Source organism: Cyprinodon variegatus, unplaced genomic scaffold (assembly GCF_000732505.1).
Source record: "Cyprinodon variegatus isolate N-32 unplaced genomic scaffold, C_variegatus-1.0 Scaffold101, whole genome shotgun sequence".
Classification (NCBI taxonomy): domain Eukaryota; kingdom Metazoa; phylum Chordata; class Actinopteri; order Cyprinodontiformes; family Cyprinodontidae; genus Cyprinodon; species Cyprinodon variegatus.
The window spans coordinates 1,430,715-1,439,485 of NW_015150554.1; the positions used below are offsets into that span (position 1 = coordinate 1,430,715).

The 8,771-nt window shown below is 48.0% G+C and overlaps 1 protein-coding gene across 1 annotated transcript in view; it reads right to left on the bottom strand.

Annotated features, from left to right (window-relative positions):
• LOC107084481 (IQ motif and SEC7 domain-containing protein 2-like) overlaps nucleotides 1–8,771 on the bottom strand; it is a 49,208-nt gene that overhangs the window by 28,577 nt on the left and 11,860 nt on the right. The gene's annotated exons all lie outside the window — the stretch shown is intronic.

Here is an 8,771-nt window from a genome sequence, read left to right on the forward strand (position 1 = left end):
ATCATCCATCCATCCATCATCCATCCATCATCCATCCATCCATCATCCATCCATCATCCATCCATCCATCATCCATCCATCATCCATCCATCCATCATCCATCCATCATCCATCCATCATCCATCCATCCATCCATCCATCCATCCATCCGTTGTGCCATATGCCATGATTGTGGTTTTGGACATTGGGAACCAGTGTCCATGTTTCATCCTGACATGATGACCAGAGAAGACGGTTGCAACTTTGAATCATAAAGATCTGATTCTGTCTGTCCCATGAAGCAGCCAGGGGGTCCACGTCGGAAGAACCCATCATGAAGATCCAGACCAAAAAGGCCCAGATCTCCAGAATGATCCAGTCGTGATGGTTGACTTTTGAGAACCAAACAGCTGCTCCACAACTTTTTGCAACACATTTCTCTTGAGTTTCAGAACTCACAGAACCAGACTGGATGAGAAAGTCTCCTAAGGATCCATTGGTGTGAGCCACATGGACAGGAACCCCCCCCCGCTTTGCTGTGAGCCTGCCTTGCCAAGCTGCTGCTGGATGAAAATTCAAGCCTTCCAAATGGACATGGACAAAAGGTTTGCAGGCTGGGCCCAATTAGGGACAGAACAAACAATATGTTTTTTGATGATTTTGATCATTTCATGTGATTACTGATGAGTAAAGATAAAGCTAACAGGATGGACCGCATGCTATGCTATGCTATAATAATATGTGTTTGTTGTTTCCGAAGCTTGGACAAAATGTATCCACTAAGGGTTAAACACTGATATAACATTAGTGCTCACGTGTTCCTCAAATGCTCGTTACATTTCCATTACACACTATCCATTCAAATCTGAATCTCATCTTTAAATTATCACCAACATCTATTTGGTCCGCTCTGTGCTTTGATTGGGTTTCTATAAATGTTGGAGAAATGAGCCATTTAATGAATTTACAGTGAAGATTATTGAGGGTCATTGTTGCTAAATCTGGTATTTTTTTCTATATAAGCTCCTTATTTCTATCAAAATATATGGAAAAGGTTTACCTGATCATTATCAAACCAAACATTTCTTATCAAGTATAACTTGTATGAATATTTGTATTTCATTTTGGAAGGTTAGGAAAATGTGATTAAACAGAGTAATCCTGATTAACTGAGGTCTGGTTTGCAGATTTTATTATATCTGAGGTTATATTTATTAAATAAAACATTGCCAGTATAAGATTGAATACATCTTTAACAGAAACTATACTGTTATTCACTGATGATTTTTTACAGCAAATTATCTCCTGGATGATCAATAAAACTGAATAATTATTGATTGAATATTAATTTAGAGAACAAAAAGATTCTGCTTGTGATTTATGGATCAAGCGTTATAGGAGCTGCTCGTCACCATATTCTCCTGCCTGGCGAATTATGAAAACAATCTTCAATGAAGTTCACTTAGATGTGGATCAAGGTTGCAAAGGGGGCGGGGCCAAAGACCACTCTGGAGAATCAGGACACGCTACACACTGGAACTCTCTGAAGGGACGCACAATCCAATTTATTTCTACTGGTGGCAATCTTTCTACGCTGCATCCATCTTTCTCTGCCAGTGGCCATCTTTCTCTGCCAGTGGCCATCTTTCCCTATCGGTGGCCATCTTTGTCTGCTGCTGGCCATCTTTCTCTGCTGCGGCCATCTTTAGCTTCTGGTGACCATCTTTCTATGCTGCATCCATCTTTCTCTGCCAGTTGCCATCTTTCCCTATCGGTGGCCATCTTTCTCTGCCAGTGGCCATCTTTCCCTATCGGTGGCCATCTTTGTCTGCTGCTGGCCATCTTTCTCTGCTGCGGCCATCTTTATTAGCTGGTGACCATCTTTCTATGATACATCCATCTTTCTCTGCCAGTGGCCATCTTTCCCAATCCGTGGCCATTTTTAGCTGCCAGTGGCCATCTTTCTCTGCTAGTGGCTATCTTTCCCTATTGGTGGCCATCTTTCTCTGCTGCGGCCATCTTTCTCTGCTAGTGGCCATCTTTCTTAGCTGGTGACCATCTTTCTATGCTACATCCATCTTTCTCTGCCAGTGGCCATCTTTCTGTACTGGCGGCCATCTTTCTGTACTGGCGGCCATCTTTCTCTGCTAGTGGCGATCTTTCCCTATTGGTGGCCATCTTTGTCTGCTGGCAGCCATCTTTCCTGTGGTTGTTTCATCATCAGAGAGACATCTGTGAAGCTGGAAGGAGGCTGACGTGGGAGCTGCCAGGCTAACACACACGATGCCACATGGTGCTGACTCATCTCAGTGGTGTGTGTGGGGGGGTTAGAGTGTGGGAGCTCAGCAGGAGTCGCTGCAGACGGGTGTGTTTGTGTAACCGTCTCTAACAGAACTGGTAGATGGATCTAATCAGCTTTAGCAGGTCAGGGATGATGAATGTGTTTCCTAATCATCGTTCCTCATCAACAGGAGACCTGGTTGGATCAGAGGGGTCCAATTATTCCAGCTAAAGGAGCCTTTTAACAGGAGATTGATGATTATAGCAGAGCTTAGTGAAAACTTTAGCCTTTGAAGGCAAGATGTCTGAATCAAATAATGGATGTTCTGGAAAGGGTCTGGGTCTGTAGGATGGAAAACTAAGTGGAAGGAAAAAATTAGGCAGGAAAGGGCACTGCAGTGATGAGATGTTTCCACAAGTTGGTGCCATGTCACCAGCTGGTTCTGGTCCACTGGGTTTTCTATAGCCAACACAGCCAACCACCAGAACATTTTAGAAATGTTCCCGTTCCTCGTCCAGCAGGACGTGGTACTGGTCATACTGGGAGAGGAAGAAAAAGCTGCTCCAATGGTTCTGGGCTTAACTGAATGGAGAAATATGAGAGATATCAGAACCAATGCTGAACCTTAGCAGAACCTCAGGCTACTCTCCTCCACGCCGGGCTGCATGGAGGCGGCCCAGACCCGGTTCTGGTCTGATCCGTGATGAACATCCCGTCTGTCCACATCTGGAGAGATATTATAAATCCCAGAACGATGAAGGTCGGCTTAATTTACGCCGTTAATGAAGCCGACCTTCATCCTCTCCCTCCTCCTCCTCTCCTCCAGCTGCACGGTGACGGAGGAGAGGAGCGTTTGATTTATGCCCCAGCCAAGCTGCAGCTCTGCCAGCAGCGTGCTCTGGCTGCAGAGGACAGTCTGTGAACTTCAGCCGACCTTCAGGATGGAGATCCAGACTTCAGCAGCTCATCCAGACTCTGGCTCTTTATCTGCTGCAGTTTGTTCAATCCTAGATGCAGTTGCTCCTCATCAGCCTGATTATGAAAGTCTGCCTCAGCGCCGAAGATCATGGATTCGTACAGAACCAGATTATTAATCAAAGGAGACTCAGAGAGAAGAACGGGACCAGATTAAGCAGAACTACAGTTAGATTAGAGGTAAAGAGGCCAGACAGAATCCCTGGATGCAGCTTTAAAGCACGGAGGTGGAGGAGTGGTGACCAGGGAACCTGCTCCCGTTCCATCAGAAGCTGTAGAAAAATAAAGACCTTCAGCGTCATCAAGCTGCAGAACCTCAGCCAGAAAAGGGCCGATTCAATCAGTCTCTGATTTAAGGCGACTTTTCAGCACTTCCTGGATTAAACCTCTGTTCTTCTGTTTAACTGGTTCTATGTAGCACCACAGAACTCGCTTCCTCTCAGGAACAAACAAAGCAAAGGTTGTGGACGCACCTACAGAGTGAAGCCATCAAATTGTGGTTTGAAATTTAACGGCCTGTCGTCTGAATAGAATGTCCCCTGAGGGCCTCTGTAGCCTCCAGCCATGAAGCTGCAGATTTCTGCCTTCTCTGCATCAAAGCCCCTCAGTTCAAGGTCAGTCCTCAGTAATTAAAATCATTCTGTGATTAACCGGTGAGCTCAGTAATTACAGACACACACATCAGGACAACACCGCACTCTGCTAGGGACACGGGAATATGAGGCCTTTAATTAGAAGCCGTGCACGTGAGAAACAGGGCGTGCACATGAGAGACAGGGCGTGCACGTGAGAGACAGGGCGTGCACGTGAGAGACATGAGGTGCACGTGAGAGACAGGGCGTGCACGTGAGAGACAGGGTGTGCACGTGAGAGACAGGGTGTGCACGTGAGAGACATGAGGTGCACGTGAGAGACATGAGGTGCACGTGAGAAACAGGGCGTGCACATGAGAGACAGGGCGTGCACGTGAGAGACAGGGTGTGCACGTGAGAGACATGAGGTGCACGTGAGAGACAGGGCGTGCACGTGAGAGACAGGGCATGCACGTGAGAGACAGGGCGTGCACGTGAGAGACAGGGCGTGCACGTGAGAGACAAATTGTGCACGTGAGAGACAGGGCGTGCACGTGAGAGACAGGGCGTGCACGTGAGAGACAGGGCGTGTACGTGAGAGACAGAGTGTGCACGTGAGAGACAGGGCGTGCACGTCAGAGACGGGGCGTGCACGTGAGAGACAGGGCGTGCACGTGAGAGACAGGGCGTGTACGTGAGAGACATGATGTGCGCGTGAGAGACAGGGCGTGTACGTGAGAGACAGAGTGTGCACGTGAGAGACAGGGCGTGCACGTGAGAGACAGGGCGTGCACGTGATAGACAGGCCGTGCACGTAAAAGACAGGGCGTGCACGTGAGAGACAGGTCGTGCACGTAAGAGACAGGGCGTGTACGTGAGAGGCAGGGCGTGCACGTGAGAGGCAGGGCATGCACGTGAGAGACAGGACGTGCACGTGATAGACAGGTCGTGCACGTGAGAGACAGGTCGTGCACGTAAGAGACAGGGCGTGTACGTGAGAGACAGAGTGTGCACGTGAGAGACAGGGCGTGCACGTGAGAGACAGGGCGTGCACGTGATAGACAGGTCGTGCACGTAAAAGACAGGGCGTGCACGTGAGAGACAGGTCGTGCACGTAAGAGACAGGGCGTGTACGTGAGAGGCAGGGCGTGCACGTGAGAGACAGGGCGTGCACGTTAGAATGCAGCACCCCGACTACATTCCCAGGACGGTGGAAAGGATAATTCAAGCTGTGCTACAGGAGGTGGACTGATGATTGGACAAGCGGCTGGTTGGACAATCGGAGGGACAGTGGTAGGGTTGGGGAGGAGTGTGTTCCTGCTTGCTGTTTTTTAGGCGTCTGACTGTGATGTGTTGCTTCTCCCACTGGGTGGCAGTAATGAGCTGACTCCCAGCACCTCTCTTTACCCACAAAGAACCTGGTTCAACCAGCTGCAGTCGCCGCTTTACTGGCAGGAAGTCAGCTGGTTCTGCAGAAAAGGTTTGGACCTCATTTCAGTCACTAACCGGGTTCACCACAGCCTGAGCCAATCACCTTCCTGTAGATGGGTTTGCAAAGCATCATGGGACGCTGCAGAGGGAAACGAGCTAATAAAGAGGAGCCAAACAGGCCGACCAGGAGCTGCCTGCAAACTGCTGCTGTTTCCTTTCCTCTCTCCATTCCTCCCAGAAGGAGCTGGAACCCTGAGCGGAGCGCTCCATGTTACTCAGGGCTGCTGACTGTGATGCTGATTCAATAAGTGACTCATTTCAAAGCCATATTGCGTGTCATTGGAACCAGCAACCTCTCTGCTCATCTGCCCTGCAGGCAGGCAGCGCTCTACATTAGCTCACAGCCTCTCAGGGAAATGTGGGTTAGTGCAGCCAGGCCTCAGCTTTGCTCTCACCAGCGTGTGAACGTTTCTGCTATCGATGGGTCGATGTGAGCGAAATCAAAACAGAGGCTTCGAGCGGCTTCACGGCGTCGCCTCCTTCTCCCCGTTGATCAAACAGCAGAGCGGAGGAGGAGCATCAGCTGCTTCTTCCATCCATTAAAAACCAAGCAGAGCAAACGTTCCAACATGTCGTCTCTAACCGCGGGGGCCTCCTGCTCTGGGCGCCGTTATTCCAGATCACCAGAGGCTCTGAACACGACAGATCGGATTGCTGCGGACTGAAAGCGGGCCGACACATCTCCACTTCCTTCTGTTTCCTGTTTCCACCCGAGCAGCAGCAGCAGCAGCTCAGGCCTCTGCTGGTTCCCAGTGAACCCAGTGCTGACCCATCTGAAGCTCAAACCCTCATTGGTTTAACCCTTAAAGTCGTAGGGAAATCAAATCATTCTGTCTTAAACATGAACATAAATGTTCTCTTTATCAGACCATATTGTCCCACAAGTTAGAACATTTCTATTTAAAAATAATCCTGTCTTAAAATCTGTTTTATTTTTTTCGTTACCTTCTGCAGGCCAGTTAGTGGAAATGAGAATCTTTGCAGACTAGAGGTGACTGTTGGAGAGCGAATTATTGGCCGTTTCACTAGAACGTGAGCACGGACTCGTGTTCCCACCAAGTCTGTTCATGACTAGAACCCAGGAAAGTCTGGACTCTGGGAGAACGCAGAATGAATCTGGATCAATTAGAACAGCGGCGTACTGATGACATCACCACATTCAAAGCTAGTCTGGAGCTAGAGCCCTGCGCCCCCGCGGGAAGCAGAGCGGCGCGGGACAAATATTGAAAGCTCAGTGCGGATGGGAGCGGAGATAAGCGGCAGTATCGCAAACTAAAAACAGGTTTTAAAATGTAAAATAAAGTCATTAATTATCAGTCTATGTCTATCATATATATATATCATAATGTATAACTTATTATATTTTTATTTATCCCTGGCTGCTGCTGACGGGCTAACGTTAGCCCTGGATGCTGCAGACGGGCTAACGATAATGGCCGACCAGCTCCACCAATCAGCATCCTGAGTCCACTTTGACATCCTGCCCAGTTTGATGCTGCTGCTAAAAGATTTCCTGATTTATCAAACTGATGCTAAAGTAGAACTTCCCATGATGCTCCACATTCCTCATTTTAGGGAAGAGTTGTTATAAAATACAACTTTATTCTCGTAGTTTTACGACTTTATTTTCGCAATTTTCTGACTTTATTCTTGTAATGTTACAGAATTATTGTCATAATTTTAAAGTTTATTCTCATACTTTTTTAGGACTTTATTCTTGTAATATAATGACTCTTTTCTCGCAATTCTACGACTTTATGCTCGTAATTTTACCATTTTATTCTCAAAATAGAAAAAGCTCTGCTAAACGAAATTCCATTTTCTATTCGCTCTGTTTATAGAAAATGACAATAAAAGTTGTCTAACTTTCTGACTGAATCCTCCTCATATTTTCAAATGAAAAGTTTTCTTTTTTTAATCTGCGGTTGAACTTTTTGCAAAGCATCAATATTTCATAAGAGAAGCAGACTGACTCATCAAACCAGCAGTTCAGGCTTAGCTAGAACTAGAACCAGAACCAGAACCAGAACTAGAACCAGAACCAGAACTAGAACCAGAACTAGAACCAGAACTAGAACCAGAACCAGAACCAGAACCAGAACCCCTTACAGCCCCTCCACTTGCAAACGGCTCCTTTCATCAGGGAGCTCCACTGTCTCCGGTTCCTCCTTGAATAAAACAGACTCGCTTGGCGCAGCAGAAGGAGGCGCGGTTTGGACTCTCGCTTCCTTTAATGATCCAGGATGAAAAGTGAGGATGATGAGCAGCAGCAGCTTCCTGTTTCATCTGAAGGAGACGTGAACGGCTCCAGAATCAAACTCAGAGTTAAATGAATCCCATTCCCAGAGAAGACGACATCATCATCATCATCATCATCATCATCATCATCATCATCATCATCATCATCATCATCATCATCATCATCATAAATTCTGCTGGTTCTGATCAGACCAGGTCTGCTGGACAACCAAGCCCAGTACCACCATGGTTACTGGACCTTCTGCTTCAGTACCAGGTCCTGCTGGAGGATAAGGACCAGCAGGTTCTGGTCCAGAACCTGCAGAGGACACGGTACCAGAGGAAGCTTCTAATGGACCTCAGAGGAGGAGCATTCTGGGCCTTCTTCTACCTGAATTTGGGACCTGGTCTTCCTCATCAAATGGACTCAGGTGTTGGTCCACTGAGCCCCCAGCCGGTTCGGGTTCCGGTTCTAAAGTTTGCGTCATAGATCTTCAGTAGAAGGGGAATAAGAGGAGAAGTGTAGTTTCTCCATGGAGGCTGTTCTTCTCTCTGACACTGAGATCGATAACTGATTGGTTTCTAGTGAATGAATAGTTTATCAGCGGCTCCTGGGGGAGGAAATCCATCCCATAATTACTGCCCGCCCTGCAGCCATGCTGCTGGGGAGGCTAAAAATACTGCAGGAGCAGAGAGGCTGACAGAAGATCTGCTCCTTCCCAGCAGAACATTCTACTGCTTCTGCTCCTCAGATCTTCTCCTGCAGATGATGCTGATCTGATTTAATCCATGATCCAGATCCTCAGGAAGCTGGAATCCTGAGGGCGGGGCGGCCAGTCAGCAGCCAATCAGCAGCCAGACCGCTTCAGGAGGCTGAGGGGTCGGCCAATCAGGTCGGCCCTCCATCCAGGTCCATCAGGAACCAAACAGAAGCCTCCTTCCTGTCGGGGGAGGAGCTTACTGGAAGCCACCCCAGATTCTCCTGGATGGGAAGCTGCAGCTGATCACTGACCCATGGAGACAAACAGCACCTGACTGACAGCATGAAGTACACTCACCGGCCACTTTATTAGGTACACTTTATTAGGTACCCCATGCTAGTAACGGGTTGGACCCCCTTTTGCCTTCAGAACTGCCTCAATTCTTGGTGGCATAGATTCAACAAGGTGCTGGAAGCATTCCTCAGGGAGTTTGGTCCATATTGACATGATGGCATCACACAGGGCGTAGGTTTT